General features: G+C 47.7%; 1 protein-coding gene and 1 long non-coding RNA gene across 2 annotated transcripts in view; one reads left to right on the forward strand and one right to left on the reverse strand.

Moving 5' to 3' along the window:
• LOC129383066 (uncharacterized) overlaps positions 1-26069 on the reverse strand; it is a 162132-nt gene that overhangs the window by 54779 nt on the left and 81284 nt on the right. The gene's annotated exons all lie outside the window — the stretch shown is intronic.
• LOC126524285 (3-oxoacyl-[acyl-carrier-protein] reductase FabG-like) overlaps positions 1-26069 on the forward strand; it is a 65061-nt gene that overhangs the window by 8453 nt on the left and 30539 nt on the right. The gene's annotated exons all lie outside the window — the stretch shown is intronic.

Below are 26069 nucleotides of genomic sequence, written 5' to 3' on the forward strand. Positions count from 1 at the left end.
GTTCTGATTAAGTGGTGAGGCTTTACCGCCTTGGGTCTCTGCTTGACAACATTTGGAAGTACTATAATAGGTATTGGCTGCCTTTGGAGGCGTGCAGCATGGTAGGCTACTGCTCGGTGCCGCAGTGCCGGACGTACGAAACGGAGCTCGGTGTCAGCCTTATTCACACGTAGCCGCAGCGCAAGGAGCTGCGTGAAGCTTGGCTGGCGAAACTTAGAACCGGCAGACAGCCATCGGCTACAACTCGGGTATGCAGCAAGCACAGACACGAGGAATATTTCTGCTACGACGCCGGGACTGCGCGATGTTCGGTGAGTAGCAGAAAACGCGCACTGAGGCGCTCGCCCGCGCCCGCAGCCCGGCTAATGTCATGACGCTTTATTGGGTCTAAGAACTTGTTGATACTAGATTCTGGCAAGTTCACTAGAATGGAAAGGGAGCGGTAAAAAGCGCATTAAAAAAGGCATGGCATATGGTCATGTTTGTGTTATGAATTAGTGCACTGGATTACGAAAAACAAGCAGAGGGAAATCGCCCGCTGAGAAGACCGATAAACATACAGTGCGAGGTAACTTGAGAAATAATATTGAAATGTCCAAGAATTTAGAAGACAAGAAAATATGGAATCGTCGTGAGGGCACGTCACAGTCGCCGTAGGCGTTCAATTCTCTGTAACGGAATTATTTTTGAACAGTTCCGTTAGCGCCCACGCAACAATGGTTGCTAGTGTACTGTCAAGTGCTCATATGCTGCGGCCTGAAGCTCACGGTGCGGTGTGAAAACGCGCTCACAGCGAAAGCAAAACATTGTGCGCGGACATGCATGCAGACGCGCAGTCGGTCGCTGCGAACCCTTGTGATCGCTGCATTGAGGCTTCATTTTGTTAGGCTCCATTTGGTTACACAGACAACCCACTATAAGAGCATATTTCACATACTCTACTCTCAGCGTCTGCCTACCTTTCACGCAAGAAGCCGCTTCGAGAGACTCTGTCGCGGCGACCGCGCGCAGTGGCGTTCACTGTACGTATTCGGCAAAGAGACAGCGTCTGTAAACGATTCTGTGCTTTCAGTTTGCCCAAGATTATTTTATCGACAGTCAAAAACTTCCCTCGTCTTGAGAGTACCTACATAAAAGTCCAGGAGGGCTACCGCGTGGTGTTTTTATTGAGTGCCGTAAGCGAAACCATGAGGAGCACGCCGCGTGATCCCTCATACTACGCAAGGGAGGCGCTTCCGACAGATGGCGACTCCGTAAGTCCTTGCCGCCAATACGTGGTTTTCACTCTAGCAGAATTATAAGCGTCTCTGTAATCTCTAGTATCTTAAGATTTCTCCATGTACCTTTCTCCATGTTGCAGCGGATCCCGTCGTATCAATCTCTTACCTGCTTTCTTTTTTCTACCAATACTCTAAACGTCTCTTGCTGATCTAGACGACTGATGGGTTGATGCTTCGATACACTTTACGCCCAATCGCTTCCGGAAAGTGTACGTCACCTACAGGTCTCACTGCGTGAATCTCTTCGCATTTCATTGGATGTGCTGAGCGGTCTCGGGATTTTTGCTGCAGCATACGCATGCCTCATGTGGTTGCGAATATTTGCTCAAGTATGTTTTTGTCCTTAGCAACCAGGTCAAACTTCAAACAGCAAGGCGCAGCGCTTTGTGTTATCGTACCGTCATTTCCTTCTGATTTCTTTTCTCTCATTCTTGTACATCCCCATGGTCTTTTTTTCTCCATTACTTGCATCCAATTCACTGTCTTTGTTTCCCCCACTTTTGATGTTTTCTGGATGTCTATTTACACTTAAAATAATCCTCAACTCGGTCGCCTACTTTCTTGACCTCTTCTTACATTATGTGTCCATGCTTTTCAGGTACAGATACGTGGGTACCTTAGGCGCCCATTATTTTTTTTTTTCAGATCCCTTTTACTGAGTCTTCAAAACTAATTTTGCTCTGACTTAAGAAGAGGCCCAACCAATGTCACCCTACGTTGCCCCATTTGTGGTTTTACCTTGAGCTTCCAGACGCAACCGGCCTGGAGATCTGTTGTTAACTTCTAACCCCTACAATACATGCGATTCTAAGCACACAATGGCATTTGCAAACTTTAGCGCTTGCACCATTACGCCTTTCCAGAATTCACGCTCCGCCTCATATTTGTTGTGGCCCCAAAATGTTCCGCTTTAGCTTTATTTTCAGATTATTTTGGTGGTTGCTTGAGTAAGTCTTTCGTTCGTTCATGTATACGCCAAGCTATCTATATTTCCTTCACTATGAGCATGACTTGCTGTTGGATTGGCACCATGGAATTACTTGCCTCCTCGTTAAAGATCATAATTCCCAATTTCTCTGTGCTATACATAAGACCTAGATTTGTCCATGCATCGCTGCATATATGTGCAAGAGTCCGTAACTCTCTTCTTGCACCGTCAGCTGGTAGCACTATGTCGTATGCCCACAGCAATCCGGGGAGCTTCTGTTGCACTCTTTGTACATCACACGTGTACAATAAATTCAACGCCAATTAACGTTTTTTTTCAGTCGTATTTGTATACTCTTAACGTAAAGCGTGAACAATAATGGAGACAAGAGGACATATTGCCTCAGCCTTCGGAAATTTCCTCTACTTCATTACATCTTCGGCCTTCCAATACAACTCATATTTAGTTGTCTCTATATACCTCCCTCAACAGCTCCACCAAATAATCATGCCTGCGTCCTTGAGAATATCCCATAAGAATTTCCTGTCTACGCTGTCGTAGGCTCCCTAATGTCTAGAAATGCTATCAATGCTGGTCTACTTTGAGCTAATGAAATCTCCATGCACTGAGTTGGTACAAATGTATTCTCCTCTAAGCAGTCTGCCTGGTCTGAACCCATTCTGTAGTTCTCCAAGTACATCATTTCTGTCCACCAACTTCTACAGCTCTAATGTTATGGCTTGCATAGCCATTCTGTATATCACAGATCTTACTGTAGCTGGCCTTTACGAGCTCGTCTCACGCTTAGCACATTTGCCTTTGTAGATGAGGTTCATCTTGCTTTCACGCCATCTAGCAAGAATTTTCTTCGTTTAATTCAATTCTTTCAGCAGTTCAGTATTTCAATTCAACAGATAGATAGATAGATAGATAGATAGATAGATAGATAGATAGATAGATAGATAGATAGATAGATAGATAGATAGATAGATAGATAGATAGATAGATAGATAGATAGATAGATAGATAGATAGATAGATAGATAGATAGATAGATTCAATGTGCCAAAAGCAGGTAAAGAAAGCTTCGCTCTAAAATGGTGTGGACACCTCATGGTGGTGACTCTTAAATGAAGCAAATTTTAGGAAAACAGACCATACATAAAGATTTCAATAACACGACAATAATCCCTAATAAGATTCATACCACGTGATTTATCGTAATTTCAAAAGTCATAAGGAACGTAGTGGCAGAATACTGCACAAGGCAGGCCGCTTATTGCTGCTTATTGGGCATTCCCGATCTGGCTGCACCTGTACTAGCATTGCCCCACTGGCTCTCGGTATTTTTTTTTCTGAGTTAAGGCACCACACTATGCCAGAAAAATGTGGTAGACGAGACGAAGTTTCGAACTTATGGCATGAGTTAGAAACTTCGAGGTTAACGAAGATTTCAAGAACAAGCTAAAGACCACAGAAAGAGTGATGGAAGTTAAAAACGGCCCCTCACCAGGTCTGCTATTGTGAACTGAGACGCGCAGAGCATACAATGCGCGCCAACGATCTAATTTGCAAAGAACTACATCACTACGCGCCGCGGAAAGGTCCGAAATTATAATCCAAACGCCGTTTTCCCTTCTCCTCACAGCTACGTCGCTCCAAGGCGGACAGTGATGTACTCGCGTCCCCGCCTACGTACTCGCGTCCGCAGTGTGACGTCGCTCGTGGTGACATGTGACAATGAGAATTATTCAAGGCACCATCTTTTATTTGTGTGATCTGTTGCTTGAATTGACGAATGGAATTATTATTATTATTAATATTATTATTATTATTATTTGTTATGAACATATATATACAATTGATAGGAAAGGGAAAGCGAGGAGCAGGCTGGCAACTGCCACCGGAAGGGGCACAACGCCTGCCTACTCTTTTTGGGCGACCCTGCGAGGAAGTCGCCCAAACTTATGATAAATGAATGTTTTCTCTCTTTCTCTCTCTTCATCGAGTGTCGTATACCTCAGGCCAAGGAGATGATAGTCTCTCACTAGCGACATTCGCTGCGCACTAAAAGCGGAACACTCAAATATAAGATGCTCAAGTGTCTCACAGCGGCCACAAGACGTACACGATGTAGTTGCCCCACGTCCATGTCTGTATAAACGTTCGTGCACGTTCTCACAGCCCACCCTCAGCTTGAGTAGTTCAGCTTAGCGCGTCGAGGCAACTCTCGACCGCGAACACGGGGCGGGAACGTTCCGTTTGCGACGCGCTGTTCTGGATGCTGCTTGAGTAGGTGGTGACGAATCAGCAGATGAGCGTCATCAAGCTTACACAAAATTTCTGCGCAGTCACAGTTATGAGCGCAAGTTGAAGCGAGCCGATTAGCCTCTTCATTTCCGGCGATTCTTACGTGGGAAGATATCCCTTGAGGAACCAGAGATACCCCAGGTGATGAAATTTTGCTCGCAGAGTCAGTAATGCTGCGCACAAGTGGACAATCAATCTCACTGCTGTGTAACCTGCTAAGGGCAGAGCGAGAGTCCGTCAAGATGACAATCTTTGATGTAGTAACCCCTCTTACACGTATTTCAGTGCAACGTTAATCGCTGCTAGCTCAGCAGTTGTTGACGAAGCTGGATGAGGGATTTCAAAGATACGCCGTACTTGAGTCGACGGGCAGAAAAAAGCTGCAAAGGCGCCTTGACCGTCGCTGTGTACGGATGCATGGGTGAATACTTGAAGATAATCTGGAAACTTTTCGAAGAAGTGAGATTGAGCCTATTGGAATATTGCCGAAACAGGCATATCAGACTTTTTGTGCATGTCAGGGATCGTGAGGTAAATGGGGAATACGTGTTTCGTGACATCTTTTGGAGGCGGAGGCGTAACTGAAGCAGCATGTTCACAAATGTGAGTGATATTCATAAATAATGCCTCCATGTTTCCCATGCGAGATAACGGGCGGTAAATGAAACGATCAAAGAGCGAATGACCGTTCAATGCGCGGTGCAGACGCTCAATATGACATAAGGCTATCTGGTCTGCTTGCAGCCTCAGGGGTAATTGATGCGATTCAGTGAGTAATGCAACAGATTATGCCACAGGAGGTAATCCAAGCAGTATTCGAATGGCAACGTGATGATGTCGTTCCAGTTGGGCCATCAAACTAGGTGGTATGTTCAGGACTGGTAACGAGTGCATCATGCCTGAGTGTACAGATTACTGGTACACCTGGAGAGCTGTTGTTTGGTCGCAGCCAGCACCTCTAGCAGTCACGGCGGCAACGTATTTGAGGAGGGAGTGCGATTTGCGACGTACACATTTAACGGCAGGACGCCAAGAGATGCAATCATCATCATCATCATCATCATCAGCCTGGTTGCGCCCACTGCAGGGCAAAGGCCTCTCCCATACTCCTCCAACTGCCCCGGTCATGTACTAATTGTGGCCATGTTGACCCTCCAAACTTCCTGATCTCATCTGCCCACCTAACTTTCTGTCGCCCCCTGCTACGCTTCCCTTCCCTCGGGATCCAGTCCATAACCCTTAATGACCATCGGTTATCTTCCCTCCTCATTACATGTCCTGCCCATGCCCATTTCTTTTTATTGATTTCAACTAAGATGTCATTAACGCGCGTTTGTTCCCTCACCCAATCTGCTCTTTTCTTATCCCTTAACGTTACACCTATCATTCTTCTTTCCATAGCTCGTTGCGTCGTCCTCAATTCAAGTAGAACTCTTTTCCTAAGCCTCCAGGTTTCTGCCCCGTACGTGAGTACTGGTAGGACACAGCTGTTATACACTTTTCTCTTGAGGGATAATGGGAACCTGCTGTTCATGATCTGCGAATGAATGCCAAACGCACCCCAGCCCATTCTTATTCTTCTGATTATTTCACTCTCATGATCCGGATCAGCAGTAACTACCTGTCCTAAGTAGATGTATTCCCTTACCACTTCCAGTGCCTCGCTACCTATCGTAAACTGCTGTTCCCTTCCGAGATTGTTAAACATTACTTTAGTTTTCTGTAGAATAATTTTTAGTCCCACCCTTCTGCTCTGCCTCTCAAGGTCAGTGAGCATGCATTGCAGTTGGTCCCCTGAGTTACTAAGCAAGGCAATATCATCAGCGAAGCGCAAGTTACTAAGGTATTCTCCATTTACTCTTATCCCCAATTCTTCCCAATCCAGGTCTCTGAATACCTCCTGTAAACACGCTGTGAATAGCATTGGAGAGATCGTATCTCCCTGCCTGACGCCTTTCTTTATTGGGGTTTTGTTGCTTTCTTTATGGAGGACTACAGTGGCTGTGGAGCCGCTATAGATATGTTTCAGTATTTTTACATACGGTTCGTCTACACCCTGATTTCGCAATGCCTCCATGACTGCTGAGGTTTCGACTGAATCAAACGCTTTCTCGTAATCAATGAAAGCTATATATAATGGTTGGTTATATTCCGCAAATTTCTCTATCACCTGATTGATAGGGTGAATATGATCTATTGCTGAGTAGCCTTTACGGAATCCTGCCTGGTCCTTTGGTTGACAGAAGTCTAAGGTGTTCCTGATTCTATATGCAATTACCTTAGTAAATACTTTGTAGGCAACGGACAGTAAGCTGATCGGTCTATAATTTTTCAAGTCTTTGGCATCCCCTTTCTTATGGATTAGGATTATGTTAGCGTTCTTGCAAGATTCCGGTTTGCTCGAGGTCATGAGGCATTGTGTATACAGGGTGGCCAGTTTTTCTAGAACAATCTGCCCACCGTCCTTCAACAAATCTGCTGTTACCTGATCCTCCCCAGCTGCCTTCCCCCTTTGCATAGCTCCCAAGACTTTCCTTACTTCTTCCGGCGTTACTTGTGGGATTTCGAATTCCTCTAGACTATTCACTCTTCCATTATCATCGTGGGTGCCACTCGTACTGTATAAATCTCTATAGAACTCCTCAGCCACTTGAACTATCTCGTCCATATTAGTAATGATATTGCCGGCTTTTGCTCTTAACGCATACATCTGATTCTTGCGAGTTCCTAGTTTCACCTTCACTGCTTTTAGGCTTCCTCCGTTCCTGAGGGCTTGTTGAATTCTATCCACATTATACTTCCTTATGTCAGCTATCTTACGCTTGTTGATTAACTTCGAAAGTTCTGCCAGTTCTATTCTAGCTGTAGGGTTAGAGGCTTTCATACATTGGCGTTTCTTGATCAGGTCTTTCGTCTTCAGCGATAGCTTACTGGTATCCTGCCTAACGAAATTACCGCCGACTTCTATTACACACTGCTTAATGATGCCCACAAGATTGTCGTTCATTGCTTCAACACTAAGGTCCTCTTCCGGAGTTAAAGCCGAATACCTGTTCTGTAGCTTGATCTGGAATTCCTCTATTTTCCCTCTTACCGCTAACTCATTGATCGGCTTCTTATGTACCAGTTTCTTCCGTTGCCTCCTCAGGTCTAGGCTAATTCGAGTTCTTACCGTCCTGTGGTCACTGCAGCGCACCTTAACGAGCACGTCCACATCTTGTATGATGCCAGGGTTAGCGCAGAGTATGAAGTCTATTTCATTTGTAGTGTCGCCGTTCGGGCTCCTCCACGTCCAGTTTCGGCTATCCCGCTTGCGGAAGAAGGTATTCATTATCAGCATATTATTCTGTTCCGCAAACTCTACTAATAACTCGGCCCTGCTATTCCTAGTGCCTATGCCATATTCCCCCACTGCCTTTTCTCCAGCGTGCTTCTTGCCTACCTTGGCATTGAAATCGCCCATCAGTATAGTGTATTTTGTTTTTACTCTACCCATCGCCGATTCCACGTCTTCATAGAAGCTTTCGACTTCCTGGTCATCATGACTGGATGTAGGGGCGTAGACCTGTACAACCTTCATTTTGTACCTCTTATTATGTTTCAGAAAAAGACATGCCACCCTCTCGTTAATGCTATAGAATTCCTGTATGTTACCAGCTATATTGTTATTAATCAGGAATCCTACCCCTAGTTCTCGTCTCTCCGCTAAGCCCCGGTAGCACAAGACGTGCCCGCATCTGAGCACTGTATATGCTTCTTTTTGCCTCCTAACTTCACTGAGCCCTATTATATCCCATTTACTGCCCTCTAATTCTTCCAATAGCACTGCTAGACTCGCCTCACTAGATAACGTTCTAGCGTTAAACGTTGCCAGGTTCATATTCCAATGGCGGCCTGTCCGGGGTTACTGTTATTTGGGGTTAATTATAGATGATCGGACAGGTGATCATCTATAATTAACCCCAAATAACAGTGTTGTCGCACCCAGTTTATAGGCGCTTCTTCAAGGTACAGTCGGCTCATTGTTCGACGAGCGCTTTGTTTAGGTTGATACGCTATTGCAGCTGACTTAGTAGGTGATATGGGAAGGCCAAGTTCACCCAAGTACTCCGAAGTAGCATTTAGAGCTCTTTGCAGGGTTGCACGAAACCGCGGACCAATGTGCGAAGGGCCGCTTATCCACAAAGCAATGTCATCTGCGTAGACAGCTACGCTCACAGGGAAGTCACTGTCATACCGAAGCAAACGACTTGGAAGCGCGGCGAGTACGGTATTAAACAAAAGCGGCGATAATACGCTGCCCTGTGGGGCACCACACTTCACATTTCGATATTCACTAGGTACTCCTCCGACACGCACTTTCATCCGGCGCTCCGATAGAAAATTATGCACACAGCGGAGCAGACGACCCGAAATTCCCGCGGTTGCAAGAGCGAAAATAATCGCCTTATGCGGAACTGAATCGAAAGCTTGCTGTATGTCCAGGTAGAGCATGTAGCTGGAATGCTTGTGTCCTTTAGCAAATTCGAGCGCTGAGACAAGGTCTGTGTGCTGCCCAGAGCTGAACGGCGGTGACGGAAGCCACTCATGACATCAGAGAAAAAATTCAGCTCCTTAAGCCTGACATATAAGCGAAGCAAGACCATTCGCTCCATTAACTTGATTTACATTTGAAGTTAGGGATATTCGCCGGTAGGACTTGAGGTGTCTTGCAGAGCGCCCGGGCTTTAAAATTGCTATCACCACGGACGATTTCCATTCAGCAGAGATTACACCGGTTCTCCATACTTCATTATACTCGTTCAATATACGGTCATGAAAACTCTTATCAATGTTCCGCAGTGCTTTATACGTCAGACCATCTTCACCTGGACCAGTGCGGCGTTTGGAGAGGGTAAGCCCGTGTCATAGATCCTTAAGAGTGAAATATGCCTCGTCCATCTTGCAGGCTGGACCGTAGGAAGCGGTTATGGTGCTGTGACCGATCAAAGAAGGAAGGCCGCCAATTGTGGTGTCACAGGAAGCAGGAGAGACGAAAATGTTTGCAAATGCCTCCGCTATAACTTTTGCTGACTGGCCAGTCGCTATGCTCAATGCAGTCGTAGGATTCTTGCAGATTTCAGGAGTGCGGAGAGCCTTCAGTATGCACCATACACTTCCAAAACTTCTTGCAATATGCAACGAACTACACAAAGCTTTCCAGCTGATGCGACGAAGCTATTTTGTATGCCGCCGCATGGCTGCATCAATGCGATTATATATATAGTCCAGTCGGTGCGCCGTTTAGAGCGATGTGCCCGTCTATAAGCGCGGAGCCGCAAAAGCTTTAGATCGGGGTTTGGTTTGCCGATACTCCGCCGTCGTTGTACTGTAGCTTCTCGTAAGCACTCACTCCTAAGTTTAAACAGGCTGTTTTAAGATGGTGCCTCTGGGATCAGCCGACGGAACTTGTCCGACTTAGTCACTGTATAAAAGACATCCTGGCGCTCGCACTATGTGTTGGTGTTAACCAAATGGGTAGGTGATCTGAGCCCCCTCGGGTCAGGTTCAGATGCCCAGGCTAAACACATATAATATATAATGCATAAAATAATAATAATACATAATAAAACACACAAACGGAATGTCTGCGTGTTATTTGTTTTACTTCGCACCGAAGCAAGAGAGATGGTACTTCCGCTTCAACCGCTTGTTCACAAGGTCGTGCAGTCACGTGTGCAGGTGCCGAAACTATGCCATTTTTTACCGTGTTCCAGCACGTGATCATGCTCTGCGGTCCGCTTGTTCTGCCTCAGTATTCCTGTAGCAATGAATTAAACCACTTGTCATGAGTCATTGTTCACAGCGCGTAAAATCGTGCTCTGCGCAAGCCTAGACAATCAGAACAGCTCGTGCGCAGCGCCGCAAAAAGAAAAAGAAAGCGAGGAGAAAAAAAAAATGAAGGCGGGACGTGTGACGTATGCGTCACGCAATCTTCGAGGTCCGGTATGGGAGATCGCAGGGCAGGAATTTGGCTTCCGGAGGCTGGACGGGGCGAGTGGGGAGAGTGTCTCGCTATGCAGCAGAGCTCGCCTCCTGTAATCATGGGTTTACGCACTGCAATATTTTTATCTTTCTATGCGCCGAATATTTCTATGCGCCGATTGAAAAAAGCTTTTTACGGCAGAACGCTCCCGGTAGGACACCTAACAACTTTCAGCGTATAACGAAAATTTGCTATGGGGCCTGCTGAGGGGCGCTTTAGGAGACAGGATGAGGGCAGTGTGAATCATGCCTCAAATGCGGGCAGCCAATCTTCTAGTGGACATTAAGAGAAAAATATCAAGTTGGCAGGTAATGTTATGCGTAGCACAGGCATCCGGTGTACCATTAAAGTCACAGAATCGGTGCAGAGAACGGGAGCGCTGTCGACGATGGAAGAAAATTAGGTGCGGTGATAAAATTACGAAAATTGCAGGAGCAAGTTGGAATCAGCTAGCGCAAGATAGGGGTGATTGAAGACCCCCGGGGGAGGCCTTCGTCTGCTAGTTAACATAAAAATAGGGGGACGACGTTGATTAATGGCAACATATTTTAATAAGTAGGACTTGACTGATGCAGTGGTGGTTCCTTTAGTATTTGTTCTTTAGGCACTGAGCACACTAGATGGCAGATCAGTCGTCGCAGACTGATTGCTAATTATGTAAGATTGAATAATTAAATTAAAATGCGAAGCCTTTTATAGAAAGCGCTCAGCAAAGTTCGCACTCATAGTTAACTAATCAATCTTAGTTAATTAGCCAATGGTTCCAAAGACCAGGGGCCCGGCTTTCCAGCATTACACACCTATTCCTATTGGCATCCCTTGCTTCCGAGTATGTTGTAAGGACGCTCCTTTCTCCATTGAACAGCTCGATGCCGCACTCGGTGGCTACAGACGTTTTTGGTCACCTGGTCCCCTTGGTATTACATGCTCTGCAATTGCTTAGGTAAAACCTTGGTACAACGCATCATGGAATGACGGCTTTGTCCCTACCACGAGAAGATCGATCCAGTCACGTTGTGCCACTTCTCAAACCTCACGAATCTCCATTGCCATTGTACTCCTACCGTTCAGTAACACTGGCCTGCTGCGTCAGTAGGGTAATAGAGAGAATGATCCTTACACGGTTAGATTGGCACTTGGAATATTACACGAGGACGACGACGAAGTGTCTTCTGATACAGTGCTGTTCTTTCTAGCTCCGGTTTATTTCTGTGAAAACCTAAGTTCATCCACTGGTCCTCGCTCCCTGCTCGGTCGTGATGGAAGTGGATGACACTGCACGTCTGCCGGCGACGGCGGCGTCAGCGGCGGCCGCCTCCAGGAAGTGGATCGGTTAGCAGAGCGACACCGACAGCGAGGACACCCATGTCTGCTCTCTCAGCAGTGAGGACACTTCCGATGACGACTTCCAGCTTGTGCAGAGCCGCAGACCGAAGAGAAGGAACACCAGGACGTCCTCATCGTCAAGCACGCAAACTGTGAGACAGACGCAGAAGCCGGACGCCAATACCATCATATTTGTGCCCCTGCTTCCCACCGTCAACTTGAAGCTACTTAACAGGCAATCTGTGTCGATGTCATTAGAAGCCTGGTGCCAAATGAAATATTGGACATTGGAGTGAACACCCAAAAAAATCTACTGGCTGTTGATGTCCACCATGCGGCTGCTTTGACCATCCTACGCAGCGTAACGGACCTCGACGGCATTCAGGTGCGCTCTTACATTCCCCTGGGATCTGACGTAGTCACCGGCGTTATCTACGACGTAGACGTCGCCATCCTTAATAACGATTTGTCGATTCCTATCAAGCCAGCCAATGATGAGGTCATCGTTGATGTTAAGCGGCTAGGCAGTTAACGCTGCGTGAAAATAGCATTCAAGGGTAAATATACACCCTCGCATGTTAAGGTGGGACACTTCAGACATGCAGTGCGGCCTTTCATTGCAATACCTCTTCAGTGCCGAAAATGCATGAAACTGGGACACGTGGGCAGCGTCTGCGGAAATCAGGCAGCATGCCCCCGCTGCGGAGAGCCCCACGCTGCAGATAAATGTGGCGCGACTGTAATGAAGTGTTCAAACTGCGGAGGATCACATGAAGCTTCATCGAAGTAATACCCACATATTAAGAAGGAAATGACCATCTTGAAACAGATGGCGAGAGATGATTCATCTCATCGCGAAGCTGCCGATAAAATCAGGAAGCGACGTTCACGTCGCCAGCGCTCCTCAAAGAAAGCTCCTCAAGGAAGGCGCATGCCACTTCGTACAACACCACCTCCTCCTCCACCGCCCAGGCCAGACAATGAGGAAAGGACCGCGAAGAGCAAGTGCACTGAGAAGACCACATCTGCCGAATCTTGGCCGGCTCTACCGAAACGACAACATTCACTAACAGAATCACACCAAACTTTCGCTGGACAACCCCCGACGTCTACTGTCGGCGATTTGTGCGACCAAGACAGGCACGTGGCTGATATGCTGCAATCGCTAATTAATACAATGCGCATTATACTGAACAAGCTGCAAACACCAGCAGCTCGAAGCGCTCTGCAGATACTGGATGCACTAAACCCAGTGCTTGCTAGCATCGTTTAAGCATCATGGCTCGACCAATAGTCCCCTTCCGCACTGAACTTAAAAGTGCGTGTAGCTTTCAGTGGAATGCCAGGGGTCTAAGGACCCATATATCAGACTTTCGCCAATTCATTTTTACAAATCGCTTCCCCATACTGGTCATTCGCGAACCAAATACGTCAACTCCCCTCAGACTGTCGGTTATAAATCTTTCGTCTCGTCCACATGCGGTGCGAGTACGAAAGTTATCATCTACATCCGCACGGACTTAACATATGTCGCTAACGCGGTAGAACCTCATGACGACAACCAATATGTCTGCCTAAATGTCCAAAACAAGAATGTGTCATTTACACTAAGTGGAGCCTATATATCCCCAGCGGGTCACTTCCAAGGCGAACGACATAAAAAATATTATTAATGAACAATGGCCCCTGGGTTATCACAGGTGACTTCAACGCGCATCACCAGCTATGGGGAAGCACTAAAGCTGACTCCAAAGGCAGGAGTCTTGCCTCCTTTGCTGCCGACCATGACTTGTGCTGTGTGAATGACGGCAGCCCTACATTTCTGCGAGGCACCACCTATAGTAGCTGTTTGGATTTAACTTTGGTGTCACGGCGCTTTGCCTCGAGCGTCCAATGGTTTACGGACATAGAAACACATGGAAGCGACCATATTCCAACATACATAAAGATTAGAGGAGTTGAGCAACGCTCCTCTACTGTCTTGCGCACAGTTGATTGGTGAAAGTTTAAGAAGGATATGCATGACACATGCCGGGAAGGCCTTTCACACACTATCGAAGAAGCAATCGCAGAGGCAGTGAAAAGATCCATCTGCTTGCTTACAAGGTCAGCAAGGCGAACAGACTCGGACATGTAACTGGAGAGGCTGCGTGCGGCACGCCGACAGGCGGAGAGGAGGTATCGGCGCACGAAGTCCGTCTTGGATCTGAGGGCTTCACGACGCATACAAAAGAAAGTTCAGCGTCGCCTGGATAAATTGGATGATAGGCGATGGAAGAGTTTCTGTCAGTCGCTTCGCCTCCGAAAATAGCTCTCGCACATATGGAGAACTTAGGGGTCCTCGCTCATCTCCGCATCAAAGGAAGCCCTTCGCTGCTTTGGCTCTCTACCAACTCCGCTCGGAACTTCAAGTGGATGAAGAGTTCTGTGCACGGGTTTCTGGGTCCGTGGCCATCATTACTGACGCGGCATTGAATGACATCCCTGAGGCACATGTACCAGAAATGAACCTGCTATCTTCACTAGAGGTGCTCGATGCTGCATTGGCGACCTGCAGGCGTTCTTCGTCACCAGGACCTGATGGCATCACGTATGCTGCCCTATGTCACCTTGGACATGACGCACGTGATGAGCTGCTCAACTACTACAATGTGTCTTGGCAGAACGGCGTCGAGCCTAAACAATGGAAATCTAGCCGCTTGATCCCCATTCTGAAACCTTAAAAGTCTCCGCTTGAGCTCTCATCATACCGTCCGATTGCGCTTTCGAGCTGCGTCAGTAAAGTGATGGAAAGAATGATTCTTGCTCGTTTGGAAAGCTACCTAGAACGAATCAACATCTATCCGGACGCCATGACAGGCTTTCGTCGAGGTCGCACGTTTATCGACAACGTCATTGACATCGTAACATGGGTCCAAAATCAAAAACGCCTCAAGCGTCTATCTGCGGCACTTTTTCTAGATATAAAAGGGGCTTGCGACAACGTCGCCCATGAGGCCATACTGAACTCACTTGAGGCTGTTGGAGTTGGTGGCCGGATATATAAATGGATTCGGGACTATCTGACTGAGAGGCATTTTTTCTTACAGACCGAAGACGGCCCAACTTCAGACCATTACATCTACCGTGGTGTGCCGCAGGGCGGGGTGTTGAGCCCTATTTTGTTCAACATCGTCCTGGAAGGACTAGCGGATTACCTACCGCAGACAGTTCATGTCTCAATATACGCCGACGACATTTGCATCTGGGCCTCTGCGGGGACGCGCCCTTAGCTAAGAGCCAGGCTTCAGCGGGCGGCAACCATGACGGCGTCTTATCTCTGAGAACAAGGCCTCAGTGTGTCTACTGAAAAGTGCGCATTACTTGGTTTTACGCGCAAACAAATGTCATTGTATCCTGTTTCCATCAATGGTCAAGCTGTATCCTATGTTAAGACGCATCGCTTTCTGGGCGTCATCATTGACCGCAACCTCTCGTGTAGCCCTCACTGCGTCTATCTGAAGAAGCTAGTCACCATTACTCAGGTCTTCAAATTTTTCTGTGAGAAAAACTGGGGCACACCAGTCCATTCTATGTTGCAGCTGTACAGGGTTTTGTTTCTCCGACTCCTACGTTACAGCCTACCACTGTTGTCAAATGCATGCAAGACGGAGGTAGGTAAAGTCCTACGCACGTGTTTAGAGCTGCCTTGGTGCACCTCAACAGCAGCAACAATCGCCATCGCGGGAGATCATATAATCCACACACATGTAGCTGCCGACTCTCTCAGAGCGCACATTCGCCATCTGTCAAAGATCCCAGGCCATCATTTGGCCTCCCTACCAGCCGAAAGACCTCAAGCGAAGTTTTCACGAGTGATTAGCGCTCATCAAGAGTGCATACCGGCATCTTTTGCACCGGCGGCGAAGCCATCCTCTCCCCTGTGGTGCCTGCGACAGCCTCAAGTGAATTTGTTATTCCTGGAATGACAAAAAAGTCCAATCATCCAGCGCCGGCTCTGAAGCGACTTACACTCCTATTACTGCACCAGACATATCATGACCACATTCATATATATACCGATGGTTCGACCTCACCTACCAGCCCAACTGCCGCATTCGTCGTTCCAGCCAAGAACGTTACAGTTAAATTCAAATTGTCGCACACGACTACATCTACATCGGCATAACTTGCAGCTCTCCATGCCGCTATGATGTACATCACCGAAGAGCCAACAGTGAAATGGGTCGTATTTTGTCACTCTAAGGCAGCCCTGCACAGCATCAAGTCTGCATTACCTCACAGAACTTACGAGTAGATGGTATCTGACATCAGGGAAGTGCACCAACATGCTCTGCAAAGAGGACGCCACATTATATTTCAATGGATCCCTGCTCACTGTGGCATCGTCGGCAACAACCTACCTGACAAGGCTGCCCGGTGTGCCCACGCAGATACCAAGACGCGTCCGACACCTTTGGCGAGGCCGGACGCTGCCAGAGAACTTCGCCTACTTGCACGCAAGAAGTCACAAGATCTCTGGATTGCAAGTGCCTTCAATTGCAGATTACGTAAACTGGACCCCACGCTACGGCTACAACTGGCATCTAGCCTTTCCCGCGGAGAAACAACCTTGTTGTTTCGCTTGTGGCTGGGAGTGGCGTTCACGAACGCATACTCCTACCGTATGGGAGTGGCTGAGAGCCCGATGTGCGACTCCTGTGAGTGTGAGGAGACCATCGAGCACCTATTGTGTACCTGCCCTCGCTACTACGTCCAAAGCCTCTCTCTGCGGGCAACTTTGCGCCGACTGGACTCGAGACCGTTCACCGAGTCAAAGATACTCGGACCGTGGCCACACCCGTCACTGGCTCGAAAAGCGATTCGTGCACTAGTGCAGTACTTGAAGAGCACCGGCTTAAGAGCCCGTTTATAGTGTCCTTGTGTATAGTGTCCCTCCCACACGTACTCAGTGCTTACTCTCTCCCTTTCTTCCTCTTTCTATTCCCCTTGACCCCAACCCCAGTGTAGGGTAGCAAACCGGATGCTGTTCTGTTTGACCTCCCTGCCTTTCCTATCCTTGTTTTCTCTCTCTCTCTGGAATATTACACCGTCTATGCAGATGTAGTGGATGGCTTTCGGTGCGTACGCTCGTCAATAGGTAGCCTTATTGACCTTGTAACGAATGTACAGCACCAGAAACACCTTAAACGTCTCACTGCAGTCTCATTCTTTGATGTTAAAGGTGCCTGCGACAATGCAGCTCACGATGCAATTCTGGATGCCTTAGAAGCTGCAGGAATCGGTGGACTCGTCTTTCACTGGATACGCCGCTATTGGAAAAGATTGCCTTTCTTTATTTTGATTGTAGAGAGACTAAGGCCGCCTAGTTCAAGGTTTTGTCGTGTACCGCAAGGCGGTATACGCAGTTCAACGTGGTGCTTGTTGATTTCGCCAATTCGTTGCCGCCAACCATGCAGCTCTTTGTATATGCGGTTCAGTAGTGACCCGCGCACAAGTCCGCTCATAACATCAGAAGGTTTCAATAACAGTGTCAACTTGTTGAAGAAAGCAATGTCTGGAGATTTGACCTGAAAACTGTGCACTCGTTGTTTTTACTCGCAATAGGATGGCCCCATGTGCTTTGCAGATTATTGGTCAAGATGTAATAAACAGAGAGCGCCCCGATGTCTTGTTGTCATCACCTATAGAGACTTGCCTTTGAGCTCTGGCGTCCCGTTCATGAAGCGTTTCACCGTTTCTGTGGACCTTCTTGCGTTTCTCGGCGGGAAATCCTTGGGCGCAGCAGTACGAATAATGTTATAGTTATATAAATTGCTATTTTTTTTAGCTTACTCTGGTAGAGCATAGTTGAAATAGGAAACACTTGCGCTACAAATATTCGCAGACTTCACAGTGTACAAGGCACGCAACTCAGAGCGTCTCTTGGTCTCTCAAAGAGTACATCGATTGTGACAGTGGCTATTACCACAGATTCCTATGACAGTCTACATTGCTATAGATCGGTCTGGACTCTGAGGACGACAGGTGACTTGGATTTCTGCTTGTTTGCCACATTCAACATTTGCCAAAAGTATTTATGAAACCAGTCCTACTTGCTAACAGAAATCACACCCGCTACACGACTGTCAGCGACATTGTAGTGTCTGCACCGGCCGCAAATACAACTGGCGATTTCGGGCACCAAAAAGAAAGCTGACGCGCCATTGCAAGCTTTTAAGCAAGTCACTTCGGAACAGAGTTACAAAGTGCACAGATTCTGGCGACACGTCTACACAAATGTTTTGGTAAAACTCAACAGATCTGCTGATGCAGTCTTCATCCCGTCTATATCTGAAGAAAGAATAGTTATCTCCCCTTCCACTCTCTTTCTATTTTTGTCCCCCTGAATGTTCCCCCGTACAGGGTAACCAACCGGAACTACCTCTGGTTAACCTCCCTGCCTTTCTGTGAATCCTTTTCTTTCTCTCTCTCTCTCTCTCTCAGGTTAATACTTCATGTGTGGCCACATCAACGGGTGCCGAGCTTGCGGCACTCCGTGCTGCACTTGATATTGGCAATCAGGCATCGCCGCAGCAATGGACAGCTTTTAGTGATTCTAAGGCGGCCTTTCAGTGCACACAAAACTCAATGCGCCACATACCCAATGAACAACTGGCCTCATAAATTCCACATATACATCATTGCAGAAATAATAAAGGACACAACATAATCTTTCAATGGCGTCCCGGGACGTACATTGAAACATCAGCAGGAATTACCACGCCGACGAAGCCACGCGATCTTCACGTGAACGTGGTGAATGTGTCTTAATTCCGCTTTTGCGAACAGACGCTGCGGTTGGGCTGCATTTGGTGTACCTGTGAATGTACTTCGTTCTTGCTGGACTCAAACAATTTCACCTGGTGCCGTTTGCGTTCGTTGTCTCCGGATATAGAGATGCATCGACCGCTAAGTTACCACGACGGAGAGGCAACATCAATTAAATAAAATATGCCATTTGTATTGAGATACTCGTTCACGAAGATTCAAATTTCGTCGATCCGATACAGAAATTAGGCGCAGAAAGCGATCGTAGAACTACCCACTTGAAGCTTATCGGCTTGCTTAGTTGCTTTACGTCATGACTTCGCAGAAACCCAGGTAACAGCCGCAATTGCATAGATGGGTCGGGGGAATGCTATGAGGAAACAATACTGTGCCGCCTACAATTGGGCGTCGCATTCACCAATGCACATACGTGATTTATTGGAATAGCGGATAGTGCCGAATGCGATGCTTGCGGTGTCGAGGAGACTATAGAACATCTATTGTGCCACTGCCCATCTTTTGAAAATGAAAGACATGACCTCTGCACAGCTCTAACTCAGTCAGATAGGAAGCAGTTCACCGTGAACGAGATCTTGGGACCATGATCTCGCCTATCGCAGTTACAAAAGGCTACAAGAGCTATGCTGCGATATTTTAAAGCTACAGGTTTGAGCAACCATCTGTGATCGGGATTTAATGACTGTCAGTAGATATAGAGAAGAAAACGGTTACCACGTCGGCAATATCCGCAGTGGACTTTCTTTTCTCTTCATCTTTCCCCCCCCCCCCTTTTCCCTTCTGCCAGTGTAGGGTAGCCAACCGCGCTCAGTCCTGGTTAACCTCCCTCCGTTTCATTTATTATTTTCCAGCTCTCTTTCTCTTTACGTCATCAGGTTGACCGCCTGTGCGCACATTAGCATCTTACCTCTCGAAGACCATGTCTCGAAGACCATCGGAGCAGCATTTCGCTCACACGAAACGATCCCCTCCAAGCTGAGGAAGCGGCCATAGCCCTCGCGCTCTCCCAAACAGAGGTTGAAGTCATAGTGACCGACTCCCAACAGGCGTGCCGCAACTTTGCTAGCGGCAGAATTCATACCACTACGCTCCGGATCATCACTCAAAAGCCGCCAACGAGATCAGTCATGATCATCTGGGCGCCAGCTCATCAAGGCATTCCTGGCAACGAGGTCGCCAAACACGTGGCTCGAGATCTGACCCACCGAGCCGACGCCGAGGAATCTGAACCCGAGCGCATGCACCCTCTAGTCTCTAGTCATCACACAACACTACAAGCTAACCCGCAGAACATATGCACCCCCACGCAAGTCACTACCTAGAGAGCAGGAGCGATTCCTCCGAGCTCTACAGGTTAATACATTCCCCCACCCAACCAGAAATCACCTCATAGACCCTACAAAATTCTATCCGCAATGCCGCTTCTGCACAGAGCTCGGGTCCCTCAGGCACATAGTAGGGGGTTGCAGAGTGGCACCATTAAATCCTCCGAACCCTTACTCCACTTACGAGCTTTGGGGGAGAGCCTGGGCAGCTCCGACCTCGAGGATCAGCAACGGCTGATTGCGAGGGCCCAGGACGCGGCCCGAACTCAAGGCATTCTGGAATGAGGACGCCTCTCCAAAGCTTCCTTCACCGAATAAAAATGATTATTCTCTCTCTCTCGGCGACCTACTGACACTTGCAGCACAAACCTTCGCAGGTCATCGCAGCGATGCGTTGTACGTCATAAGAGCGCCGAGTATCACGGATATGGTGCTTCCAGCGACGGGTTCACGCCCACTTTTGGTGTCAGAGCGACCAAAGGGGATTTCTATCTATCTATCTATCTATCTATCTATCTATCTATCTATCTATCTATCTATCTATCTATCTATCTATCTATCTATCTATCTATCTATCTATCTATCTATCTATCTATCTATCTATCTATCTATCTATCTATCTATCTATCTATCTATCTATCCTCTTAGCCGGCACAGAGGCCCAACTCATCTACTTGGACTACCACGTATGTGCCCCTGGTAGTGATACCGCCGTGCTCGTTCCATCGTCGTCATTTCAGCTTCGTGGTCTTACAATCGTCATGCCGCCGTCGCCAAGCCTTCTATCTCCACCTAAAGCCCTACATCCACGCGCCACCACCGACCAGGTTAAGTACCGCCAACCTACTCTCCTCCTCACGCTCCTCTCCCACTCACACCCTCAGCTTCCGGCGTCAAGCGGAACTTACGTAGCTTCAGCTTCCTGTTCCGAGTGGAAGTGACGCTATGCCTTTAGCGTTGTTTACTTTCGCGTCTACGGAGAGGCTTTAATTGCACTAGCTGCGGTTGAAACTGTTAATACGATTCCATCCAAGAACCACCGCCTATTGTAATCGGCGATCTGGTCGTGTTCGCTGCTTCGCGTCAACCTGCGACGGGTTGTGCCACGAGAGACAATGTACAGTGGAATGTAGTGCCTGGGTGCTTGGAGACCACTCCCGTTTTTCGTGCATTTGAAAAACAGCGACCGCAAACTACTACTTCAGCGGAATACAACAGCTTGTCCCCTTTGAATTCTTCTTGTTTTGAAGCATACATCCCCTCCAGCCAGCACGTATGGAGGGACTTTAGTGAAGGAGTTCGCGACGCCAATTTGTACGGCAGACGCATAGAGTTTATGCTGTTGATTCTGAGGTTGAACTTGTCTCGTACGGCAGATCGAAGGTAACGAACGTCCCAAGTGCGTGCACTGCGTGAAGAACTGGAATGACGTGAAGCTATGAAATATAACAAGTTCAAATTTGCGTGGACGGCATTCAGTGACATGGTGAAAACAAGTGTGCTTTTCTTGTGCGATATGAGTGGAGGTGTGCAGTGAATTGGTGCGTGCGTGCGTGTTGTAACGCGTGCAAAGGTGTACGGCGAATTGTGTTAGTGTTGTGGCGCGAGCAGATGTGTACGGCGAATTATGTTCGTGTGTTGTGCCCCAGCCCATGGCTCTCCGCACTTTGTCAGAGAAAGGGGACGACAGGCAAAGCGTGCGGGCGCAGCGTACGCAAACAAGCACGTAGATGCACACGAATGACGCTTGGTGGAATGGCTAGAGCGAGCTACTCAAATTAGCACCGGTTGCTAAGCACGGGCGTCTCACCATCGTCTGCAATCACAATGGAAATTCTGGCAGCGCAACTCCAGGAAGCGTAAACGCCGGAACCGGAAATCTTAAAACCGGACATGCCGGAACCGGAAATGCCGGAAGCGGAAATGCCGGAACCGGATTTGTTGTAAGGGGAAAAGGCGGTTGTCGCTACTTAAGAAAGCGGCGGTGGCGCGTGGATGGAGGGGCTTTATCTCCACCCAGCAGCCAAAGTTGCCTCATAGCTTGGGTTTCTAATTATGGACTGGTGATCGTGATGTCTTCATGGTCGTTGCATAGCCTTTATTCCACCTTTGTCCCCCGACTCTCGTCATGCCGTCGTCGTCACGCCATCATCATCATACAGTCATCATGCATTCTCTCTCACCGCCATTGTGATACCGTTATGGTCGTACAATCGTCGTTATTCCTGCTTCGTGATCTGACTCTTGTCATGCTGACGTCGTGATGCCTTCTACTCCACCATAGCGGTTCAAGTTGTCTGAAAGCTGGGGCCACTAGGGATGCGTTGTCGGTCGTGATTCCGTCGTGGTCCGTGTATCGTCGTCATTCCAGTTTTGTCATCCGACTTTAGCCATGCGGTCGTCATCACGTGGTTGTTTTATAATTGTCAAAACTTCAGTAACGACATCCCATTGTCGTCAAGCCTTCGTCATTTCATAGACATCAATCTTCCATATTCTCTTGGAATCACCAAACCTTCGCCATTCCATCAACTTTAGTCTTTCTTCAATAGCACGGTCGTCATTCAATCATGATTACGCCTCCATTGTCATGCCGTCATCGTGAGACAGTCGCTATTACGCATCGGTTGGCAGACCGTTCTCGTCATACCGTGGCGGTCGTGCCATTGTCGTCACCGCAGTTTCGTCACCCGATTCTCTTCATGCCGTCGTCATCACGCTATCTTCGCCATAGAGGTTTCATAATACAACCATCGTTACGTCATTGTAATCACACACTCGTCGTCATCCCGATCTCCTCATGAAGTTGTCACGCCATCATCCTTTTTGCGTGGTCGACATATTGTTGTCGTCATGTATTCTTTCTCTTACTATCGTCATGATGCCGTCGTGGTCGTTTAACTGTCGTCATTGTAAGTTTGAGATCCGATTGTCATCATGCCATTGCCGTCAGTCATCGTCGTCATACCGTTTTAATTTTTTTTATCGCTGTCAAGTGGTAACGTTACATTAGTAACGTCAACCATTGTCGTCATTTGGTCATCGTCATACCGCCTTCGTCCAGCCATCGACGGCTTTTTTCTTCGTCATTCCATCATATTCATGCTGTCGTGATTATTCCGCCGTTGTCAACCCTTCGTCGTCAGACAGATGCTATCATACTTTCTGTAATACTGTTGTAATACTGTCCTAGTCATTCTGCTATCGTCGGGACATCTTCGTCATTCCAGCTTCTTTCTCCGGTTCTAGTCATACTTTCGCCGTTACGCCATGATGGTCATAGAGTCATCGTTGTTTCATTGCTCTCATTTCGTTGTTATCACGCTTTTGTCCTTACTCATCGCACAATATAATAATCGACCTCTTTCCGTCATGCCGTCATCATTATTGCGCCTTTATCGCTTCATCAATATTTTCTTCGTCATACCATGATCACTGCGTTGGCTTCATGCAGTCGTCGTCATGCGACCATGCTCATGGGCGATGTCGGCAAGCGAGAGGAATAGCAAAGTGGGACAACATCGGAGTATGTGGCATATAGCCCTGGCCACAAAACTCTCACAATTATTGCTACACGTATTAAACAAACGTCACATCAGGTATCTGGTCTGTCTTTATATTGCTCAAATGCTATTCACATGACTATCGAGAACCATCCGTGGGATCAGTGCTGCTGTAATATTTCATTTAAATATATAAAAACACATCGCATTTTTAAATCCACGGAAATAGATTTCGCCTCCGGCGGCATTCTCCTCCAATATTGACATTCCAACGTTGACGTTAACAGTTACAAACTAGTAACTAGAAGTTACTTAACCAATATTAGTTAAATAACTAACGCTTCTCGACTATCAGTGTCCATCAGGCTGAAAGAACGAATGCTGAATAAAGCATCATCGCACGGGTAAATGATTTTCTTTAACTGTTTTCATTTCAGCGCCCATTTGGTGTGTATTCATTTTTCATAGCCTTGGTCTAGTCGCACTGTTGCAGGCATGACTGTCTACCAACAAACCCGGTTTTCCAACAACCTAATAGGCTGTACAAAATCATTTTTCACTCTAGCGCCATCAAAATGCGGCTACAACGGCAGGGAACAAACGCATGACGTAGTGCTGTGCAGCGCAGTCACATAGTCACGGATCTATCGCGGCAAGTGAACATGTCAGAACTTGGTAGTTGTGTCGCGCGAGCTAACACAAACGAAGAGGACACAGCAAAGGTTCGCAGTTTGACAGACGTCCGCACGTATAAGGCGTGAATGCCCAGTAGCAAGACACACAGCACCTGCAGTCACTACCTTCATAATAATGGCTAGGCTTAACGCTGGCTTGATAAAAGGCCGCTTCGGCTATTGCAGATGCCAGAAATCCTACGGATAATGACGCGCAAGAACACAGTTGTTACAAAGACTCAACCTAAGCACGTGGTGGAGGTAGTATATGTAAAAGCACTGCGGAAAAGTTTCAAAAGAACTGAAAACACCTCCTCCTGGGGAAAACACTGCGTGGTTATAACACATAAAGTACCGGGCGCCGCCTTCATCTCATTTGCTGCATATGAGTAGTGGTTTTCAGCGGTCACAAAAATCTGTCGCGTAATGCGAAAGCGCAACTCTTAAGGTATGTCCTCACTTGCGCACATAAGGGCGCGCCACGTTACGAAAGCCACACCACTGAGCGTTCACGGTCACGTGGAGCGGCGAGCAGTTCTCGTCCCCTCTGAAGATGCCTCGGGAACCCGCGAGAATTTCCGCGCGTTTCAGTGGTTGTTCCTCCCCGCCTGTTGGGACACGGCACGCGTGCCGGTCGGGCTCGCCGTCGAGAGCATTGACCTCAACGCCCACGTGACGACTTCGGCGCCTGTTATTGGCTCGCTCGGGTTTGCGGAAACGTGGCGCCGCGAGAAAATGGGCTCCGGACCCATCGTCGCGCGGCAGAACATTCTTGCCGCAAAAGCGTCTTGCGCGCCCTTATTTCCGCAAGCGACGACGTACCTTTAGACGCCCGTTCCTGCGGCGAGCATCGTCGGTGGTTTCGTAACCGCGCGAACGAGCACCCCGAAAGTTGATAGAGCGAACACGGAGCGAGAAACGAAACACGAGAGCCACGAACCGCAGAGACCAGTGAGAGCTGCAGCCCCAATGACGTGCACGAGGGAAACTCTGTGCAGTGACTTTTGAAGGAGAGGAAGAGAGAAGTGCAGTGCCGTAACTGTCTCTCAGAGGAGGGAAACTGGCATCTTGCAGACCCGCCCGATCGCTCGTTTCCTACTATCTTGTGCTCGCGTCAACCCTCGTTCGCGCTGGTTTGGTTTGCCTGGTTTTTGCATCGTTCGCGTTTGTTTCAATCGCTATGGTTTGCGATTTTGTAATCTGTGCGCGCGACACGAATTATTTAGTACTTTCTCCAAGCTGCGCGGGTACAAGCAATTAAACTGGAACCTTCGACGAGTCATGCATAAAAGCCGACGCACTTGACCCGTAGATCAGATTTCTGATGGTCGCCGACTCTGCTCGCCGCTATTGTTTTCCTCGAGGGTTCGCCCAATAAATAAAGAGCTAAATTTGTAACTAAGAGTTTTCACACTGGTGTAGCTCTTCTCTATCAGTAGCGTTACAATATCGTTATAGTAAAAATAGTGTCAGCCAGTTTTCCTTGTTTTCCTTAACAATGAGTGACGTGACCGGTGGTAGTGCTTCGTCTGTCGCAGTGGCTAAACTAGCTGCCTGACTATTGGCTCAGCGCCGCCGCCGATAGGATCCTGTCGTTGAGAATCAAATTCTTTGCCACAAAATATCTCGAATACAAAATTCCTGAACAGCTGCGATGAAATTTAGCATTAGTGAGCCTCGTAATCGTCGGTTAATTTTTTTTCGTTTCTTTTTCTTGCGCTATTCGCGATGAATGAACCATGCACAATAACCTTATTTCTTGGGTGCTCCAAGTTTGTCCAAGAAAAGCGTGTGACAAACGCTTTCTCACCGGCGCATAAGGGAAAGGCGCTCCATCTGGTGCAAAGTTCAGAATGCCAGTAAGACGGTTT

Source organism: Dermacentor andersoni, chromosome 3 (assembly GCF_023375885.2).
Source record: "Dermacentor andersoni chromosome 3, qqDerAnde1_hic_scaffold, whole genome shotgun sequence".
NCBI lineage: Eukaryota > Metazoa > Arthropoda > Arachnida > Ixodida > Ixodidae > Dermacentor > Dermacentor andersoni.